The sequence below is a fragment of the Ictidomys tridecemlineatus genome, chromosome 13 (assembly GCF_052094955.1).
Source record: "Ictidomys tridecemlineatus isolate mIctTri1 chromosome 13, mIctTri1.hap1, whole genome shotgun sequence".
NCBI classification, from domain to species: domain Eukaryota; kingdom Metazoa; phylum Chordata; class Mammalia; order Rodentia; family Sciuridae; genus Ictidomys; species Ictidomys tridecemlineatus.
The window spans coordinates 58,612,887-58,634,628 of NC_135489.1; positions in this window are offsets into that span (position 1 = coordinate 58,612,887).

Sequence of the window (21,742 nt, forward strand, 5' to 3'; positions counted from 1 at the left end):
CAGAGCTTAGCCCCTTGATTATAGCATCCTGATTCTGAAAATTGTTCTGAAACCTCTCCATATAACAAGATGCCTTTACATATAAGGGTCTGCTGGCTGCACCATGTAAGTCACAAGACATTTGGAAGCCCATGGCAGATCCACATTGCCTCACCACAGATGTTTTATCACACACCTGCACACCACTGCTCTAGGCCCACTACACAGCAGGCCCCACCTTACTGGCATCGATGTTCTTCATCATTTTCATGAAACCGGTCAATCAAGGCACCTGTCTGGTATACTCATGATCAGCAACAGGACATCAAAAGCTTCTCTAGTGCCACCTGGTCATGGGAATTTCAAAGATTGCATGGTATTTATCTATCCATTTTTAAAGGATTAAGTTGGAGGCACTGTGGGTTTCCATTCATTTTGGAACCATTAAAAGGTGAAAAAGATCATTTCAATGAAAGCTCTGGAGAACTCTCACAAACAAGGCTTCCCAAAGAGTGGCCAAAACGTCACATGAAACCAGGCCCACTGAGGTCTACAATGTAAGGTCCATGTGTGTTTTGACTCTCAACTATGGCTGCCAGGTCTTTAAGAATCAAATCATGTGATATCCTGGCTGAGATTCCCAGTGTTCTGTGGAAAGTCACCCTGGGCTTCGATCTCAGTTTCCAGGGGGGATTCTCATGCGTGGCCTTGGAAAATCCCAACTCAATTCTTGGCAATACTTCTCTGAGGTCAGTTCCAGAACTCAGTCTCCGAGGGGAATCACACCAGAGTTCAAGCCCAGGTGGACCCAGTCATCTCTTCCACCGCCACACAAATGACCACAATTCAAACCAAAACACTGCCACAAGGCCCTCATCTTCTTCCATATAGACACTCCTCATAACTTCTGGCTGGAGGTTTCCATGAGGGGCGCAGCCTACGACAGTGTCCACAATAAGCTCCCTTTCCCCTCATTTGCCTAATGTCAGGGTGGCCTGGACACCCTTCCTTTGAACCAGGATTGATCAAATAGGCCTACCTTTAACACTGCTCAGCTTCTCCACTTGGAGGCCTGCTGATGGTGGGGTATAGATTCTTTGTGTGAATTGGAGTCATGAGAAAACCCAAGCACATAATGGCTAGCCTCTGCAGGGCTTTCAAAAACACATTTGACCAAAAGGATCCCTATTTTAACTTGATGGAGGTCAGGAAACTTACAGAGGAAGGCGAGAGACTTCATCCACAATGACTGCTTTGTTGCCATATTGGCTTTGGATGCACATATGGGATCTTTCTTGAGATCCATCAGGTGCTGACAATCTAAGCCACAGCCTCACACAGGGCCAAGAGGCTGATTCAGACACATCCCTTTGCAAAGCAATTAAGCAAAGGGCCACAAGTGATGCCTGTTTGTTTGCATTTGAAAACTGTTTTCTTCAGGCTTCACAAAGGGATGTCCTGAGGCAAAGACCTTGCTGACATCCAGGGAAACAGAACAATAGGTAAGCAAAAGGCCCTAAGCAGGGTTTCTCCACTGAGACTTTACTGGGCCCACTGATATCTGAGTTTACTGAGATGCTCGCCATTCCTTTCAGCTATCTAGTACATGGCCATATCACCAAGCTTGGAGGTGGTACATATCTTAAACACAAAACCATGAACCTATTCTGAAGAGTGGCCAGAATTTAGGAAGAAAACAGGAATTTAGGAAGATAGTAGGTTTTGCCCATGGAGAAGGCAAGCCGCAGTCCATACATAAATTAAGCAGGATGAATGCTGGAAGCTTTCTACTACACAGGACACACCCATTGATGCATTCTCTTTTCTAATGTCCACAACTATGGACACAGTGCGATACACAGACATAGCAACACTCGCCTAGTCAGACGACTTGCTAGAAACAGTCCACTCCAAACCAAACAAACCGCCCTTCCTAGCTCTTCTCCGAACATGAGACCAAACCCAAACTCACACCCACACCCACAAAGCCACCTCCTTCCTCCAAATAGGTCTGTGACTACACGCAGTGTCCTCTGACTGGTGGGCCATACTATGTGCCCCCAAAATGGCCTGTCCTGTCTCAGATCTGGCCCCCTTGGCTAATTCTGTGAAGTTGTCAGGAGCCAGGGGTGAGCCACTACCTGCTTTCTCAGGAAAGACCCCTTTCAGATCTGTCCTGGCAATTGACCATCCTCACATCTGTAGGTACCAAGAAATACTGACTCTGTCCTTGGTATATCCAAACAAGTGAGCCCACTGGGACTTGCACTTGGACTGCCTCTGTGTGCCTGGCTTCCTGGATCCCAAGTTCAGAGAGTTCCATCACCAAGGAAGTGTGGTGAGGTCACCTCCATCAGGAACTGAATGAGGTCACTGCCTTGGAAACCACTTTGTCCTACCTGTAGATTCCAAGGGTGCCATGAGATAAAGGCTGCCCCTGCTTCCTGTGACACTTTCACAAGTTAGAATGTTATATCAACCATAGGCACCCAGGAAAAGCTCTCCACACAGGCCTGGTATGGTCCATCTTGTCTACAAAAGAAGAGAGAAGCTCATTCAGACACATCCTTTCATCCTGACCAAGTTGTTTGCCATGGAAGATGACTTTTGCTCTCTCATGTCCTTCTTAGCCGCCTATATCTTCTCCAGTGATCATTTCTGCATGGACCTTTGAGGTTCTCAGCAGGTGGAAGATCTCCTACATGCCTGTATTGTAAGACCAAGTCTGTCCCTTCTCTTCACTAAAGTTAGATTGAGGGAACAGTGAATGCTTGGGGTTAAGAACATGTTCGATTTGGGTAGGAAATCATTCTGCTGGATGAAGAATGGTATTGGGAACCTGTGATATTTATAATAATATAGAGGTGAAATATATATATGAAAACAGAAATCTAAGTAAGATTTGAAGGCCAGAAGGGCATTGGGCCCTTGACTGGGATACTTAGCTTTGAATTACATTCTGTACAGATGTCTCTGATGAATCCATATACGATGGCATAGGACCTTGTACCATGGAAGACTGAATGTAGAAGAGAAGATCCAGTCAAAAAGGGATAGTAGGTAGGATTAGGAAGATAGTCAGTAGGTTTAGGAAGAAGAGTGAGTATAAAATTTGGACCAAAAGTTCTTTAGCAATAGGCTGTCAGAGAGTGAATGTAAATGTCAGCACATGTGAAGAGTCAGTCACAATGATGAAGTGGGGAAGATATGTAGGAAAGCAGATATGAATATAGACATTGGGAAATCAGGCAAAGTATAAAGTGAGTGATAGGATTAGATATTTTCAACAGGGTTGAGGTTCAATATATAATCTTAGGCAGAAACAAATGTGCAGTCACCAATAGGATTGACATTTGAGAGCATTAGGTAACCTAGACAAGTTTGGTTTTAGTAATCCATGCTCACTTTCCAATTAGGCTTAGGTACAATCATAAGTGTGACCTTTGCATTTTGTGTCCAGAATATCACTGTGATAAAATATATATGTAGATCAGGTGACATGAGCATTTCTTCCACTATTTTGAAAAGCCATATGTTGAATTCATATAAATTAGAATTCGGGGGTACAAATAGGTGTACCCCGGGTCTATGAGTATAGAGATAATGCATGAATAGACCATACTGTGAAAAAAATATACCTGGTTCCAATTTAAATAATGGATTGAATGGATATCTGAAAACATATAGGAAATCTTATATTGATACACGATCATTCATTCCAAACAGTTATACATCTAATGGTAATATTAGGGTGATGGTTTACCATGAGGAGTGTGTGAGTTTTGGTTCCAAAGTGATTATGGAAATCCAAAATTAGGTGTTTGGAAAGAAGTCTCATGAAAAGACCAGTCAAGAAACATGGAGGAATACATATGTTCTGAAGCAGGATTTAATTGAAAATGAACCAAATTCCTAGAAATTTGTGAATTTTGAGGATGAAATATATATCCTATGATGTGCGTCAACTGAAGAAATAGTAATGTAGCAGTGTTGAATAAAAATAAATGTGAAAATACACATCATGTCCCATAGGAGTCTACTTGCATTGATATTAAACAGGGTCAGTTACTGTAGTAATGTTAGGATTTTTATGCACCATTCCCTGAAGTTAGTTTTCAGTACTAGGAAACAAATATGTATTTCAGGTGGATGAATATTTCTGAGAATAATCTTGTGAAAAGTTGATTATAAATCCACATACATGAACATGAATTTAGGGAGTGTAAAATAAGACACATATATTTTATATTTTGAAAAATCTGGAGAGTGTGTGTGTATATATACATATGTATATACACACAAAACACACACACAGAGACATTAAAAAGTAAAAATATATATGCCAATTGAAATTCATCATGAAATATATATCATCCAAAGATCCAAAAATATTTATTTTACTGAACATGGATGTATGTATCATGTTGTTCAAGTAGGAAGCTCACCCATAGGTTGATTTTCAGTTCCAACAGCATTTAGGAGGAGTGATTTCTTCTCACAGTTTGTATCTGCCAAGTCAGCCACCTCACAAGAATGTAGCTGGGAAACCAGGTAGGAATCTATATGTGCATGTAAAAATACATGTGCTTAATAGGCTGCAGAGAAAGGGAGACAAGAATTCACATATTTGTTCAGTTTAAAAACACATGGAGAACTATTACATTGGACTAGATTCATAACATCTACCCTTTAGAATGCAAAAGGCCTGTCCAACTACACACCATGCCTCCTCTGAACTGCTTGTATTTCTATTTTGTTTGGGTTGTTTTTCTCTATCATATTAGGATTCGTAGTCAGAGTCTAGTAGGGTATGGGTTAGTGTCAGAGATTCAGTATTCAGAATGGAAAAAAGGAAAATGAATCCAATGTGTATGCAAATATGTGCTACACAAAATGCCCCACTGTCATCCAGAAAAATGCCTTGACAATACCCTTGCCCCAAGTAAGACGCAATTGGAGGAGAAGAGTTAGAAAATCTTTGAATACATATGTGGAATGAAAAATGCTCAGGAGTTCACAACTTTGGAGGTGGTAGACGAGTTTCCTTATGTAAGGGACAGGATAAACACTCCACAAACATGGAGCTCTGCTGACCTAAAGATTTCTTGAGAAACTGCCTCTGAGGTTGGGCTCTTGAAATATATGTTGTTGTCAGGAGCTTTAGCTTCCTTTGCAGTGAGACAATCAAAGCTGGGTCTGCATCTATGTGACCAGGAGGACATGGTTTCTGATTTTCCAATGAACATGAGGCAGAAGTGCTGAATTCTCTCTTTGTAGGTAAACTGTGTCCACTGGGGGCTAAGTGTCTCCCCTTGGGGACTGTGAAGCCATTTGGTCATCCTCCACTTTTCGTGGTGTTTCTTGCTGCTGCACTGGGAGTTTGGTATTTGCTTCACGAAATACAAGGAATTCAAGTGGGACACAGTGCTGGAGGGAGTTCTGTCACGTGTGGTGGGTCAGGGTCCTAGGAGAATGCACCAATTATGCTTCTATCCAACAGAGCTTAGCCCCTTGATTATCGCAACCTGATTCTGAAAATTGTTCTGAAACCTCTCCATATAACAAGATGTCTTTACATATAAGGGTCTGCTGGCTGCACCATGTAAGTCACAAGACATTTGGAAGCCCATGGCAGATCCACATTGCCTCACCACAGATGTTTTATCACACACCTGCACACCACTGCTCTAGGCCCACTACTCAGCAGGCCCCACCTTACTGGCATCTGTGTTCTTCATCATTTTCATGAAACCCGTCAATCAAGGAACCTGTCTGGTATACTCATGATCAGCAACAGGACATCAAAAGCTTCTCCAGTGCCACCTGGTCATGGGAATTTCAAAGATTGCATGGTATTTATCTATCCATTTTTAAAGGATTAAGTTGGAGGCACTGTGGGTTTCCATTCATTTTGGAACCATTAAATGGTGAAAAAGATCATTTCAATGAAAGCTCTGGAGAACTCTCACAAACAAGGCTTCCCAAAGATTGGCCAAAACGTCACATGAAACCAGGCCCACTGAGGTCTACAATGTAAGGTCCATGTGTGTTTTGACTCTCAACTATGGCTGCCAGGTCTTTAAGAATCAAATCATGTGATATCCTGCCTGAGATTCCCACTGTTCTGTGGAAAGTCACCCTGGGCTTCGATTTCAGTTTCCAGGAGGGATTCTCATGCATGGCCTTGGAAAATCCCAACTCAATTCTTGGCAATACTTCTCTGAGGTCAGTTCCAGAACTCAGTCTCCAAGGGAAATCGCACCAGAGTTCAAGCCCAGGCGGACCCAGTCATCTCTTCCACCGCCACACAAATGACCACAATTCAAACCAAAACACTGCCACAAGGCCCTCATCTTCTTCCATATAGACACTCCTCATAACCTCTGGCTGGAGGTTTCCATGAGGGGCGCAGCCTAAGACAGTGTCCACAATAAGCTCCCTTGCCCCTCATTTGCCTAATGTCAGGGTGGCCTGGACACCCTTCCTTTGAACCAGGATTGATCAAATAGGCCTACCTTTAATACTGCTCAGCTTCTCCACTTGGAGGCCTGCTGATGGTGGGGTATAGATTCTTTGTGGAATTGGAGTCATGAGAAAACCCAAGCACATAATGGCTAGCCTCTGCAGGGCTTTCAAAAACTCATTTGACCCAAAGGATCCCTATTCTCACTTGATGGAGGTCAGGAAACTTACAGAGGAAGGCGAGAGACTTCATCCACAATGACTGCTTTGTTGCCATATTGGCTTTGGATGCACATATGGGATATTTCTTGAGATCCATCAGGTGCTGACAGTCTAAGCCACAGCCTCACACAGGGCTAAGAGGCTGATTCAGACACATCCCTTTGCAAAGCAATTAAGCAAAGAGCCACAAGTGATGCCTGTTTTTTTGCATTTGAAAACTGTTTTCTTCAGGCTTCACAAAGGGATGTCCTGAGGCAAAGACCTTGCTGACATCCAGGGAAACAGAACAATAGTTAAGCAAAAGGCCCTAAGCAGGGTTTCTCCACTGAGACTTTACTGGGCCCACTGATATCTGAGTTTACTGAGATGCTCGCCATTCCTTTCAGCTATCTAGTACATGGCCATATCACCAGGCTTGGAGGTGGTACATATCTTAAACACAAAACCATGAACCTATTCTGAAGAGTGGCCAGAATTCAGGAAGAAAACAGGAATTTAGGAAGATAGTAGGTTTTGCCCATGGATAAGGCAAGCCGCAGTCCATTCATAAATTAAGCAGGATGAATGCTGGAATCTTTCTACTAGACAGGACACATCCATTGATGCATTCTCTTTTCTAATGTCTACAACCACGGACACAGTGCGATACACAGACATAGCAACACTCGCCTAGTCAAACGACTTGGTAGAAACAGTCCACTCCAAACCAAACAAACCGACTTTCCTAGCTCTTCTCCGAACATGAGACCAAACCACAAACTCACACCCACACCCACAAAGCCACCTCCTTCCCCCAAAGAGGTCTGTGACTACCCGCAGTGTGCTCTGACTGGTGGGGCATAATATGTGCCCCCAAAATGGCCTGTCCTGTCTCAGATCTGGCCTCCTTGGCCAATTCTGTGAAGTTGTCAGGAGCCAGGGGTGAGCCACTACCTGCTTTCTCAGGAAAGACTTCTTTCAGATCTGTCCTGGCAATTGGCCATCCTAACATCTGTAGGTATCAAGAAAGACTGACTCTGTCCTTGGTAAATCCAGACAAGTGAGCCCACTGGGACTTGCACTGGGACTGCCTCTGTGTGCCTGGCTTCCTGGATCCCAAGTTCAGAGAGTTCCATCACCAAGGAAGTGTGGTGAGGTCACTTCCTTCAGGAACTGAATGAGGTCACTGCCTTGGAAACCACTTTGTCCTAACTGTTGCTTTCAAGGGTGCCATGAGATGGAGGCTGCCCCTGCTTCCTGTGACACTTTCACAAGTTAGAATGGTATATCAACCATAGGCACCCAGGAAAAGCTCTCCACACAGGCCTGGTTTGGTCCATCTTGTCTACATTAAGAAGAGAGAGGCTCATTCAGACACATCCTTTCATCCTGACCAAGTTGTTTGCCATGGAAGATGACTTTTGCTCCCTCAGGTCCTACCTAGCCGCCTATATCTTCTCCAGGTATCATTTCTGCATGGACCTTTGAGGTTCTCAGCAGGTGGAAGATCTCCTACATGCCTGTATTGTAAGACCAACTCTGTCCCTGCTCTTCTCTAAAGTTAGATTGAGGGAACAGTGAATGCTTGGGGTTAAGAACATGTTCGATTTGGGTAGGAAATCATTCTGCTGGATAAAGAATGGTATTGGGAACCTGTGATATTTATAATAATATAGAGGTGAAATATATGTATGAAAACAGAAATCTACGTTAGATTTGAAGGCCAGAAGGGCATTGGGCCATTGATTGGGATACCTAGCTTTGAATTACATTCTGTACAGATGTCTCTGATAAATCCATATATGCTGGCATAGGACCTTGTACCTTGGATGACTGAATGTAGAAGAGAAGATCCAGTCAAAAAGGGATAGTAGGTAGGATTAGGAAGATAGTCAGTAGGTTTAGGAAGAAGAGTGAGTATAAAATTTGGACCAAAAGTTCTTTAGCAATAGGCTGTCTGTTAGAGAGTGAATGTAAATGTCAGCACATGTGAAGAGTCAGTCACAATGATGAAGTGGGGAAGATATGTAGGAAAGCAGATATGAATATAGACATTAGGCAATCAGGCAAAGTATAAAGTGAGTGATAGGATTAGACATTTTCAACAGGGTTGAGGTTGAATATATAATCTTAGGCAGAAACAAATGTGTAGTCACCAATAGGATTGACATTTGAGAGCATTAGGCAACCTACACAAGTTTGGTTTTAGTAATCCATGCTCACTTTCCAATTAGGCTTAGGTACAATCATAAGTGTGACCTTTGCATTTAGTGTCCAGAATATCACTGTGATAAAATATATATGTAGATCAGGTGACATGAGTATTTCTTCCACTATTTTGGGAAGCATTATGTTGAAGACGTATAAATTAGAATTCGGGTGTACAAATAGGTGTACCCCAGGTCTATGAGTATAGAGATAATGCATGAATAAAGAGTATAACTGGTTCCAATTTAAATAATGGATTGAATTGATATCTGAAAACATATAGGAAATCTTATATTGATACACGATCATTCATTCCAACCAGTTATACATCTAATTGTAATATTAGGGTGATGGTTTACCATGATGGGTGTGTGAGTTTTGGTTCCAAAGTGATTATGGAAATCCAAAATAATGTGTTTGGAAAGAAGTCTCATGAAAAGTCCAGTCAAGAAACATGGAGGAATACATGTGTTCTGAAGCAGGATTTGATTGAAAGTGAACCAAATGCCTAGAAATTTGTGAACTTGAGGATGAAATATATATCCTATGATGTGCATCAACTTAAGAAATAGTAATGTACCAGTGTTGAATAAAAATGAATGTCAAAATACACATCATGTCCATTGGAGTCTACTTGCATTAATGTTAAACAGGGTCAGTTACTGTAGAAATGTTAGGATTTCTATGCAACATTCACTTAAGTTAGTTTTCAGTACTAGAAAACAATATGTATTTCAGGTGGATGAATATTTCTGAGAATAATCTTGTGAACAGTTGATTATAAATCCACATACATGAAAAAAAATTTAGGGAGTGTTAAATAAGACACATATATTTTATATTTTGAAAAATCTGGAGAGTGTGTGTGTGTATATATACATATACACAAAACACACACACAGAGATATTAAAAAGTAAAAATATATATGCCAATTGAAGTTCATCATGAAATATATATCATCCAAAGATCCAAAAATATTTATTTTACTGAACATGGATATATGTATCATGTTGTTCAAGTAGGAAGCTCACCCATAGGTTGATTTTCAGTTCCAACAGCATTTACTAGAAGTGATTTCTTCTCACAGTTTGTATCTGCCAAGGCAGCCAACTCAAAAGAAGTTAGCTGGGAAAACAGGTAGGATTCTATATGTGCATGTAAAAATACTTGTCCTGAATACTCTACAGAGAAAGGGAGACAGGAATTCACATATTTGTTAAGTTTAAAAACACATGGAGAACTATTACATTGGACTAGATTCATAACATCTACCCTTTATAATGCAAAAGGCCTTTCCAAATACACACCATGCCTCCTCTGAACTGCTTGTATTTCTATTCTGTTTGGGTTAATTTTCTTTATCATATTAGGATTTGTAGTCAGAGTCTAGTAGGTTATGGGTTAGTGTCAGGGATTCAGTATTTGGAATGGAAAATAAGAAAATGAATCCAATGTGTATGCAAATATGTGCTACACAATATCTTCACACTGTCATCCAGAAAAATGCCTTGACAATACCCTTGCCTTAAGTAAGACGCAATTCGATTAGAAGAGTTAGAAAATTTTTGAATACATATGTGGAATGAAAAATGACCAGGAGTTTACAACTATGGAGGTGGTAGAGGAGTTTCCATAAGTAAGGGACAAGATAAACAGTTCACAAACATGGAGCTCTGCTGGCTTAAAGACTTCTTGAGAAACTGCCTCTGAGGTTGGGCTCTTGAAATATACATTGTTGTCAGGAGCTTTAGCTTCCTTTGTAGTGAGACCATCAAAGTTGGGTCTGCATCTATGTGACCTGGAGGACATGGTTTCTGATTTTCCAATGAACATGAGGCAGAAGTGCTGAATTCTCTCTTTGTAGGTAAACTGTGGCCACTGGGGGTTAAGTGTCTTCCCGTGGGGACTGTGAAGCCATTTGGTCATCCTCCACTTTTAGTAGTGTTTCTCGCTGCTGCACTGGGAGTTTGGTATTTGCTTCACAAAATACAAAGAGTTCAACTGGGACACAGTGCTGGAGGGAGTTCTGTCACGTGTGGTGGGTCAGGGTCTTAGAATAAGGCACCAAGCATGCTTCTATCCCACAGAGCTCGGCCCCTTGACCATAGCAACCTAATTCTGAACATTGTTCTGAAACCTCTCCATATAACAAGATGCCTTTACATATAAGGGTCTGCTGGCTGCACCATGTCAGTCACAAGACATTTGAAAGCCCATGGCAGATCCACATGGCCCCACCACAGATGTTTTATCACACACCTGCACACCACTGCTCTAGGCCAACTACTCAGCAGGCCCCACCTTACTGGCATCTCTGTTCTTCAACATTTTCCTGAAACCCGTCAATCAAGGCACCTGTCTGGTACCCTCATGATCAGCAACAGGACATCCAAAGGTTCACCAGTGCCACATGGTCATGGGAATTTCAAAGATTGCATGGTATTTATCTAGCCATTTTTAAAGGATGAATTTGGAGGCACTGTGGGTTTCCATTCATTCCAAAATAATTTAATGGTGAGAAAGATCATTTCAATGAAAGCTCTGGAGAACTCTCACAAACAAGGCTTCCCAAAGAGTGGCCAAAACATCACATGAAACCAGGGTCACTGAGGTCTACAATGTGAGGTCCATGTGTGTTTTGACTCTCAACTATGGCTGCCAGGTCTTTAAGAATCAAATCATGTGATATCCTGGCTGAGATTCCCAGTGTTTTATGAAAAGTCATTTTGGGCTTCGATCTCAGTTTCCAGGGGGGACTCTCATGCGTGGCCTCGGAAAATCCCAACTCAATTCATGGCAATACTTCTCTGAGGTCAGTTCCAGTACTCAGTCTCCAAGGGGAATCACACCAGAGTTCAAGCCCTGGCAGACCCAGTCATCTCTTCCACCGCCACACAAATGACCACAATTCAAACCAAAACATTGCCACAAGGCCCTCATCTTCTTCCATATAGACAATCCTCATAACCTCTGGCTGGAGGTTTCCATAAGTGGCACAGCCTAAGACAATGTCCACAATAAGCTCCCTTGCCCCTCATTTGCCTAATGTCAGGGTGGCCTGGACACCACTCCTTTGAACCAGGAGTGATCAAATAGGCCTCCCTTTAATACTCCTCAGCTTCTCTACTTGAAGGCCTGCTGATGGGGGGGTATAGATTCTTTGTGTGAATTGGAGTCATGAGTAAACCCAAACACATAATGGCTTGCCTCTGCATGGCTTTGAATAACTCATTTGACCCAAAAATCCCTATTCTCACTTGATGAATTACAGGAACATTACAGAGGAAGGGGACAGACTTCATCCACAATGACTGCTTTTTTGCCATATTGGCTTTGGATGCACATATAGGATCTTTCTGGAGATCCATCAGGTGCTGACAATCTAAGCCACAGCCTCACATAGGGCCAAGAGGCTGAATCAAACACATCCTTTTGCAAAGCAATTAAGCAAAGAGCCACAAGTGATGCCCATTCTTTTGCATTTGAAAACTGTTTTCTTCAGGCTTCACAAAGAAGTGTCCTGAGGCAAAGACCTTGCTGACATCCAGGGAAACAGAAAATAGGTAAGCAAAAGGCCCAAAGCAGGGTTTCTCCACTGACACTTAACTGGGCCCACTGATATCTGAGTTTTCTGAGATGCTCGCCATTCCTTTCAGCTATCTAGTACATGGCCATGTCACCAAGCTTCGAGGTGGTATATATCATGGACACAAATCCATGAGCCTATTCTGAAGAGTGGAGAGAATTAAGGAAGAAAACAAAAATTTAGGATGATAGTAGGTTTTGCCCATGGATAAGGCAAACCGCAGTCCGCTCATAAATTGGGCAGAATGAATGCAGGAAGCTTTCTACTAGACAGGACACATCCATTGATGAATTCTCTTTTCTAATGTCCACAACCACGGACACAGTGCAATACACAGACATAGCAACACTCGCCTTGTCAAAAGACTTGCTAGAAACAGTCCACTACAAACCAAACAAACCGCCTTTCCTAGCTCTTCTCCGAACATGAGACCAAACCACAAACTCACACCCACACCCACAAAGCCACCTACTTCCCCCAAAGAGGTCTGTGACTACCCACAGTGTCCTCTGACTGGTGGGCCATACGATGTGCCCTCAAAATGGCCTGTCCTGTCTCAGATCTGGCCTCCTTGGCCAATTCTGTGAAGTTGTCAGGAGCCAGGGGTGAGCCACTACCTGCTTTCTCAGGAAAGACCCCTTTCAGATCTGTCCTGGCAATTGGCCATCCTCACATCTGTAGGTACCAAGAAAGACTGACTCTGTTTTTAGTAAATCTAAACAAGTGAGCCCACTGGGACTGGCATTGGGACTGCCTCTGGGTGCCTGGCTTCCTGGATCCCAAGTTCAGAGAGTTCCATCACCAAGAAGTGTGGTGAGGTCACTTCTTTCAGGAATTTAATGAGGTCACTGCCTTGGAAACCACTTTGTCCTAACTGTTGCTTCCAAGGGTGCCATGAGATGGAGGCTGCCCCTGCTTCCTGTGACACTTTCACAAGTTAGAATGGTATATCAACCACAGGCACCCAGGAAAAGCTCTCCACACAGGCCTGATTTGGTCCATCTTGTCTACATTAAGAAGAGAGAGGCTCATTCAGACACATCCCTTCATGCTGACCAGGCTGTTTGCCACAAAAGATGACTTTTTCTCTCTCTGGTCCTTCCAAGCTGCCTAAATCATCTCCAGGGATCATTTCTGCATGGACCTTTGAGGTTCTCAGCAGGTGGAAGATCCCCTACATTCCTGTATTATAAGACGAACTCTGTCCCTGCTCTTTTGTACAGTTAGATTGAGGGAACAGTGAATGCTTGGGGTTAAGAACATGTTCAATTTGGGTTAGAAATCATTCTGCTGGATGAAGAGTGGTATTGGGAACCTGTTATATTTATATTAATATAGAGGTGAAATATATGTATGAAAACAGAAATCTAAGTAAGATTTGAAGGCCAGAAGGGCATTGGGCCCTTGATTGGGATACCTAGCTTTGAATTACATTCTGTACAGATGTCTCTGATAAATCCATATACAATGGCATTGGACCTTGTACCTTGGATGATTGAATGTAGAAAAGAAGATCCAGTCAAAAAGCAATAGTAGGTAGGATTAGGAAGATAGTCAGTAGGTTTAGGAAGAAGAGTGAGTATAGTATTTGGACCAAAAGTTCTTTAGAAAAAGGGTGTCTGTTAGAGAGTTCATGTAAATGTCAGCACATGTGAAGAGTCAGTCACAATGAGGAGGTGGGGAAGATATGTAGGAAAGCAGATATGAATATAGACATTAGGAAATCAGGCAATGTAAAAAAGTGAGTGATAGGATTAAACATTTTCAACAGGGTTGAGGTTGAATATATAATCTTAGGCAGAAACAAATGTGTAGTCACCAATAGGATTGACATTTGAGAGCATTAGGCAACTGAGACAAGGATGGTTTTAGTAATCCTTGCTCAACTTCCAATTAGGCTTTGGTACAATCATAAGTGGGACCTTTGCATTTTGTGTCCAGAATATCACTGTGATAAAATATATATATAGATCAGGTGACATGAGTATTTCTTCCACACTTTTTGGGAGCAATATGTTGAAGACATATAAATTAGAATTCGGGGGTACAAATAGGTGTACCCTGGGTTTATGAGTATAGAGATAATGCATGAATAGACCATACTGTGAATACAGAATATAACTGTTTCCAATTTAAATAATGGATTGAATAGATATCTTAAAACATATAGAAAATCTTATAGTGATACACGATCATTCATTCCAACCAGTTATACAACTAATGGTAATATTAGGGTGATGGTTTACCATGATGGGTGTGTGAGTTTTGGTTCCAAAGTGATTATGGAAATCCAAAATAATGTGTTTGGAAAGATGTCTCATGAAAAGGCCAGTCAAGAAACATGGAGGAATACATGTGTTCTGAAGCAGGATTTAATTGAAATTGAACCAAATGCCTAGAAATTTGTGAATTTGAGGATGAAATATATATCCTATGATGTGCATCAACTGAAGAAATAGTAATGTAGCAGTGTTGAATAAAAATAAATGTGAAAATACACATCATGTCCCATAGGAGTCTACTTGCATTGATATTAAACAGGGTCAGTTACTGTAGTAATGTTAGGATTTTTATGCACCATTCACTGAATTTAGTTTTCAGTACTAGGAAACAATATGTATTTCAGGTGGATGAATATTTCTGAGAATAATCTTGTGAAAATTTGATTATAAATCCACATACATGAACATGAATTTAGGGAGTGTAAAATAAGACACATATATTTTATATTTTGAAAAATCTGGAGAGTGTGTGTGTGAATATATACATATATATATACACACACAAAACACACACTCACAGAGACATTAAAAAGTAAAAATATATATGCCAATTGAAATTCATCATGAAATATATATCATCCAAAGATCCAAAAATATTTATTTTACTGAACATGGATGTATGAATCATGTTGTTCAAGTAGAAAGCTCACCCATAGGTTGATTTTCAGTTCCAACAGCATTTTGGAGGAGTGATTCCTTCTCACAGTTTGTATCTGCCAAGACAGCCACCTCAAAAGAATGTAGCTGGGAAACCAGGTAGGATTCTATGTGTGCATGTAAAAATACATGTGCTGAATAGGCTGCAGAGAAAAGGAGAAAGAAATTCACATATTTGTTAAGTTTAAAAACACATGGAGAACTATTACATTGGACTAGATACATAACATCTACCCTTTAAAATTCAAAATTCTGTCCAACTACACACCATGCCTCCTCTGAACTGCTTGTATTTCTATTTTGTTTGGGTTATTTTTCTCTATCATATTAGGATTCGTAGTCAGAGTCTAGTAGGGTATGGGTTAGTGTCAGGGATTCAGTATTCGGAATGGAAAAAAGGAAAATGAATCCAATGTGTATGCAAATATGTGCTACACAAAATGCCCCACTGTCATCCAGAAAAATGCCTTGACAATACCCTTGCCCCAAGTAAGACGCAATTCGAGGAGAAGAGTTAGAAAATCTTTGAATACATATGTGGAATGAAAAATGCTCAGGAGTTCATAACTTTGGAGGTGGTAGAGGAGTTTCCATAAGTAAGGGACAGGATAAACTCTCCACAAACATGGAGCTCTGCTGACCTAAAGATTTCTTGAGAAACTGCCTCTGAGGTTGGGCTCTTGAAATATATGTTGTTGTCAGGAGCTTTAGCTTCCTTTGTAGTGAGACCATCAAAGCTGGGTCTGCATCTATGTGACCTGGAGGACATGGTTTCTGATTTTCCAATGAACATGAGGCAGAAGTGCTGAATTCTCTCTTTGTAGGTAAACTGTGTCCACTGGGGGCTAAGTGTATCCCCTTGGGGACTGTGAAGCCATTTGGTCATCCTCCACTTTTCATGGTGTTTCTTCCTGCTGCACTGGGAGTTTGGTATTTGCTTCACGAAATACAAGGAATTCAACTGGGACACAGTGCTGGAGGGAGTTCTGTCACGTGTGGTGGGTCAGGGTCCTAGGAGAATGCACCAATTATGCTTCTATCCAACAGAGCTTAGCCCCTTGATTATAGCAACCTGATTCTGAAAATTGTTCTGAAACCTCTCCATATAACAAGGTGCCTTTACATATAAGGGTCTGCTGGCTGCACCATGTAAGTCACAAGACATTTGGAAGCCCATGGCAGATCCACATTGCCTCACCACAGATGTTTTATCACACACCTGCACACCACTGCTCTAGGCCCACTACTCAGCAGGCCCCACCTTACTGGCATCTCTGTTCTTCATCATTTTCATGAAACCCGTCAATCAAGGCACCTGTCTGGTATACTCATGATCAGCAACAGGACATCAAAAGCTTCTCCAGTGCCACCTGGTCATGGGAATTTCAAAGATTGCATGGTATTTATCTATCCATTTTTAAAGGATTAAGTTGGAGGCACTGTGGGTTTCCATTCATTTTTGAACCATTAAATGGTGAAAAAGATCATTTTAATGAAAGCTCTGGAGAACTCTCACAAACAAGGCTTCCCAAAGAGTGGCCAAAATGTCACATGAAACCAGGCCCACTGAGGTCTACAATGTTAGGTCCATGTGTGTTTTGACGCTCAACTATGGCTGCCAGGTCTTTAAGAATAAAATCATGTGATATCCTGGCTGAGATTCCCAGTGTTCTGTGGAAAGTCACCCTGGGCTTCGATCTCAGTTTCCAGGGGGGATTCTCATGCATCGCCTTGGAAAACCCCACTCAATTCTTGGCAATACTTCTCTGAGTTCAGTTCCAAAACTCAGTCTCCAAGGGGTATCACACCAGAGTTCAATCCCAGGCGGACCCATTCATCTCTTCCACCGCCACACAAATGACCACAATTCAAACCAAAACACTGCCACAAGGCCCTCATCTTCTTCCATATAGACACTCCTCATAACCTCTGGCTGGAGGTTTCCATGAGGGGTGCAGCCTAAGACAGTGTCCACAATAAGCTCCCTTGCCCCTCATTTGCCTAATGTCAGGGTGGTCTGGACACCCTTCCTTTGAACCAGGATTGATCAAATAGGCCTGCCTTTAATACTGCTCAGCTTCTCCACTTGGACGCCTGCTGATGGTGGGGTATAGATTCTTTGTGTGAATTGGAGTCATGAGAAAACCCAAGCACATAATGGATAGCCTCTGCAGGGCTTTCAAAAACTCATTTGACCCAAAGGATCCCTATTCTCACTTGATGGAGGTCAGGAAACTTACAGAGGAAGGCGAGAGACTTCATCCACAATGACTGCTTTGTTGCCATATTGGCTTTGGATGCACATATGGGATCTTTCTTGAGATCCATCAGGTGCTGACAATCTAAGCCACAGCCTCACACAGGGCCATGAGGCTGATTCAGACACATCCCTTTGCAAAGCAATTAAGCAAAGGGCCACAAGTGATGCCTGTTTGTTTGCATTTGAAAACTGTTTTCTTCAGGCTTCACAAAGGGATGTACTGAGGCAAAGACCTTGCTGACATCCAGGGAAACAGAACTATAGGTAAGCAAAAGGCCCTAAGCAGGGTTTCTCCACTGAGACTTTACTGGGCCCACTGATATCTGAGTTTACTGAGATGCTCGCCATTCCTTTCAGCTTTCTAGTACATGGCCATATCACCAAGCTTGGATGTGGTACATATCTTAAACATAAAACCATGAACCTATTCTGAAGAGTGGCCAGAATTCAGGAAGAAAACAGGAATTTAGGAAGATAGTCGGTTTTGCCCATGGGTAAGGCAAGCCGCAGTCCATTCATAAATTAAGCAGGATGAATGCTGGAAGCTTTCTACTAGACAGGACACATCCATTGATGCATTCTCTTTTCTAATGTCTACAACCACGGACACAGTGCGATACACAGACATAGCAACACTCGCCTAGTCAAACGACTTGCTAGAAACAGTCCACTCCAAACCAAACAAACCGCCTTTCCTAGCTCTTCTCCGAACATGAGACCAAACCACAAACTCACACCCACACCCACAAAGCCACCTCCTTCCCCCAAAGAGGTCTGTGACTACCCGCAGTGTGCTCTGACTGGTGGGGCATAATATGTGCCCCCAAAATGGCCTGTCCTGTCTCAGATCTGGCCTCCTTGGCCAATTCTGTGAAGTTGTCAGGAGCCAGGGGTGAGCCACTACCTGCTTTCTCAGGAAAGACTTCTTTCAGATCTGTCCTGGCAATTGGCCATCCTCACATCTGTAGGTATCAAGAAAGACTGACTCTGTCCTTGGTAAATCCAGACAAGTGAGCCCACTGGGACTTGCACTGGGACTGCCTCTGTGTGCCTGGCTTCCTGGATCCCAAGTTCAGAGAGTTCCATCACCAAGGAAGTGTGGTGAGGTCACTTCCTTTAGAAAATTTATGAGGTCACTTCCTTGAAAACCACTTTGTCCTAACTGTTGCTTCCAAGGGTGCCATGAGATGGAGGCTGCCCCTGCTTCCTGTGACACTTTCACAAGTTAGAATGGTATATCAACCATAGGCACCCAGGAAAAGCTCTCCACACAGGCCTGGTTTGGTCCATCTTGTCTACATTAAGAAGAGAGAGGCTCATTCAGACACATCCTTTCATCCTGACCAAGTTGTTTGCCACGGAAGATGACTTTTGCTCCCTCAGGTCCTACCTAGCCGCCTATATCTTCTCCAGGTATCATTTCTGCATGGACCTTTGAGGTTCTCAGCAGGTGGAAGATCTCCTACATGCCTGTATTGTAAGACCAACTCTGTCCCTGCTCTTCTCTAAAGTTAGATTGAGGGAACAGTGAATGCTTGGGGTTAAGAACATGTTCGATTTGGGTAGGAAATCATTCTGCTGGATAAAGAATGGTATTGGGAACCTGTGATATTTATAATAATATGGATGTGAAATATATGTATGATAACAGAAATCTAAGTAAGATTTGAAGGCCAGAAGGGCATTGGGCCCTTGATTGGGATACTTAGCTTTGAATTACATTCTGTACAGATGTCTCTGATAAATCCATATACGCTGGCATAGGACCTTGTACCTTGGATGACTGAATGTAGAAGAGAAGATCCAGTCAAAAAGGGATAGTAGGTAGGATTAGGAAGATAGTCAGTAGGTTTAGGAAGAAGAGTGAGTATAAAATTTGGACCAAAAGTTCTTTAGCAATAGGCTGTCTGTTAGAGAGTGAATGTAAATGTCAGCACATGTGAAGAGTCAGTCACAATGATGAAGTGGGGAAGATATGTAGGAAAGCAGATATGAATATAGACATTAGGAAATCAGGCAAAGTATAAAGTGAGTGATAGGATTAGACATTTTCAACAGGGTTGAGGTTGAATATATAATCTTAGGCAGAAACAAATGTGTAGTCACCAATAGGATAGACATTTGAGAGCATTAGGCAACCTACACAAGTTTGGTTTTAGTAATCCATGCTCACTTTCCAATTAGGCTTAGGTACAATCATAAGTGTGACCTTTGCATTTAGTGTCCAGAATATCACTGTGATAAAATATATATGTAGATCAGGTGACATGAGTATTTCTTCCACTATTTTGGGAAGCATTATGTTGAAGACGTATAAATTAGAATTCGGGTGTACAAATAGGTGTACCCCGGGTCTATGAGTATAGAGATAATGCATGAATAAAGAGTATAACTGGTTCCAATTTAAATAATGGATTGAATTGATATCTGAAAACATATAGGAAATCTTATATTGATACACGATCATTCATTCCAACCAGTTATACATCTAATGGTAATATTAGGGTGATGGTTTACCATGATGGGTGTGTGAGTTTTGGTTCCAAAGTGATTATGTAAATCCTAAATAATGTGTTTGGAAAGAAGTCTCATGAAAAGTCCAGTCAAGAAACATGGAGGAATACATGTGTTCTGAAGCAGGATTTGATTGAAAGTGAACCAAATGCCTAGAAATTTGTGAACTTGAGGATGAAATATATATCCTATGATGTGCATCAACTTAAGAAATAGTAATGTACCAGTGTTGAATAAAAATGAATGTCAAAATACACATCATGTCCATTGGAGTCTACTTGCATTAATGTTAAACAGGGTCAGTTACTGTAGAAATGTTAGGATTTCTATGCAACATTCACTTAAGTTAGTTTTCAGTACTAGAAAACAATATGTATTTCAGGTGGATGAATATTTCTGAGAATAATCTTGTGAACAGTTGATTATAAATCCATATACATGAAAAAAATTTAGGGAGTGTTAAATAAGACACATATATTTTATATTTTGAAAAATCTGGAGAGTGTGTGTGTGTATATATACATATACACAAAACACACACACAGAGATATTAAAAAGTAAAAATATATATGCCAATTGAAGTTCATCATGAAATATATATCATCCAAAGATCCAAAAATATTTATTTTACTGAACATGCATATATGTATCATGTTGTTCAAGTAGGAAGCTCACCCATAGGTTGATTTTCAGTTCCAACAGCATTTACTAGAAGTGATTTCTTCTCACAGTTTGTATCTGCCAAGGCAGCCAACTCAAAAGAAGTTAGCTGGGAAAACAGGTAGGATTCTATATGTGCATGTAAAAATACTTGTCCTGAATACTCTGCAGAGAAAGAGAAGACAGGAATTCACATATTTGTTAAGTTTAAAAACACATGGAGAACTATTACATTGGACTAGATTCATAACATCTACCCTTTATAATGCAAAAGGCCTTTCCAAATACACACCATGCCTCCTCTGAACTGCTTGTATTTCTATTCTGTTTGGGTTAATTTTCTTTATCATATTAGGATTTGTAGTCAGAGTCTAGTAGGTTATGGGTTAGTGTCAGGGATTCAGTATTTGGAATGGAAAATAAGAAAATGAATCCAATGTGTATGCAAATATGTGCTACACAATATCTTCACACTGTCATCCAGAAAAATGCCTTGACAATACCCTTGCCTTAAGTAAGACTCAATTCGAAGAGAAGAGTTAGAAAATTTTTCAATACATATGTGGAATGAAAAATGACCAGGAGTTTACAACTTTGGAGGTGGTAGAGGAGTTTCCATAAGTAAGGGACAAGATAAACAGTTCACAAACATGGAGCTCTGCTGGCTTAAAGACTTCTTGAGAAACTGCCTCTGAGGTTGGGCTCTTGAAATATAAATTGTTGTCAGGAGCTTTAGCTTCCTTTGTAGTGAGACCATCAAAGCTGGGTCTGCATCTATGTGACCTGGAGGACATGGTTTCTGATTTTCCAATGAACATGAGGCAGAAGTGATGAATTCTCTCTTTGTAGGTAAACTGTGGCCACTGGGGGTTAAGTGTCTTCCCATGGGGACTGTGAAGCCATTTGGTCATCCTCCAATTTTAGTAGTGTTT